At 64.4% G+C, this 1,502-nt stretch overlaps 1 non-coding gene across 1 annotated transcript; it reads left to right on the top strand.

The window, feature by feature from the left end:
- Positions 1–349: 349 nt before the first annotated feature.
- On the top strand, positions 350–468 carry LOC131871845 (5S ribosomal RNA). Its single transcript, XR_009370039.1, has one exon. It is a non-coding gene; the product is annotated as a 5S ribosomal RNA (ribosomal RNA).
- The last annotated feature ends 1,034 nt before the right edge of the window (positions 469–1,502 follow it).

Consider the following 1,502-nt stretch of genomic DNA (forward strand, 5'->3'; position numbering starts at 1 on the left):
GGTGCACCGGGGCAAGATCGAGCGTGCACCCGAGGCGCCCCGAACATGCACCAAGGTGCACTCGGCCCACATGTGAGCGCAGGTCGTTGCGCCCGAGGTGGTGTGTGGGCACCGCGTTGCAGACGGGACACTGCACGCACACGACGCCCCCTACAGGTGCACGCACGTAGGCCGGGCCGGGTGCACACCCGACGCCCTAGCAAGGTGCGCGCACCCGGGCAGGGCTCACACTTGGCGAACGGGGCGCACTTCGCGAGGGAGGGTGTGCACCTCGACGGGGGTGGGTGGCCGGGGTGGATTCGCACGTGGGTCGCGGTTTGCTAAGTACACACTGCGACAAGCTCATAACGGGTGCGATCATACCAGCGTTAGTGCACCGGATCCCATCAGAACTCCGCAGTTAAGCGCGCTTGGGCCGAAGTAGTACTGGGATGGGTGACCTCCCGGGAAGTCCCGGTGTTGCACCCTTTTTTAGTTTTTCGCCGGGCATCGCAATGCTATTTGAATAAACCTTTTGCCCGTTTGCGTTCTCGTCGGGGCCGGGCCGGGCCGGGGTGCGCTGCCCGCACTACCGCGCGCGCGGGGGCGACACCGAGCGCGCACCCGAGGCGCCCCGAGCACACAGGCCACGGTGCAACCCGGGCGTTGTGCGCGCACCCCGGTGCGCCCGAGGTGCTGCGCGCGCACCCAGGTGAAATCGGTGTGCACCTCGGCCAGTGCGCGCTCGGTCGAGTCGCGCACGTTGGCCAAGGTGCACGGTGATGTTTCTTACTCTAAGGTTCCGCACCAGACGCCCGGGACAGGTGAGCGAAGCTGGGCGGGGCCGGGTGCGCGGCCGGGGCAGGTGCACGCAGCTGGAGAGAGCTTTGGAGCACACTTCGGAGCGCACCAATGATGCGCTCCATTCAAAAGTTTCCTGAAAAGGCAAAAAAAGTTGAGATTATAGAATTTCCCACTTGAGAGATTGTAAAAAAAAAAAATTTAAAATGAAGGAAACGCGGGTGCCAAGGTGTGCGCAGCCCAGCCAAGGTGTGCGCACCAAGGCGCCCACCCTGGCGAAGGTGCACGCAAGGTGCGCACCCGAGGCAAACCGGACAATTAACCCAACTTTCGACTTTGCGCGCACCTTGGAGCGCACTTCGGAGCGCTCCTTGGTGCGCACCAATCTTGGGCACCTCGGAGTGCACCATGGCGCCCACCAAGGTGCGCACCCGGGGCAAACCGAGCTCCGACTTCGTGCGCACCTTGGAGCGCACGAAAGGTGCGCACCATGGCGCCCACCAAGGTGCGCAGCCCAGCCAAGGCGTGCGCATCAAGGTGCGCACCCTGGCGAAGGTGCGCACCCGGGGCAAACCGAGCTCCGACTTCGTGCGCACCTTGGAGCGCACAAAAGGTGCGCAACCCAGCCAAGGTGTGCGCACCCCGGTCAAACCGAGCTCCGAATCGTGCGCACCAGAGGTGCACGCCATCGTGCGCACCTTGGAGCACACTTCGGAGCCCTC

The sequence above is a fragment of the Cryptomeria japonica genome, unplaced genomic scaffold (assembly GCF_030272615.1).
Source record: "Cryptomeria japonica unplaced genomic scaffold, Sugi_1.0 HiC_scaffold_471, whole genome shotgun sequence".
Classification (NCBI taxonomy): domain Eukaryota; kingdom Viridiplantae; phylum Streptophyta; class Pinopsida; order Cupressales; family Cupressaceae; genus Cryptomeria; species Cryptomeria japonica.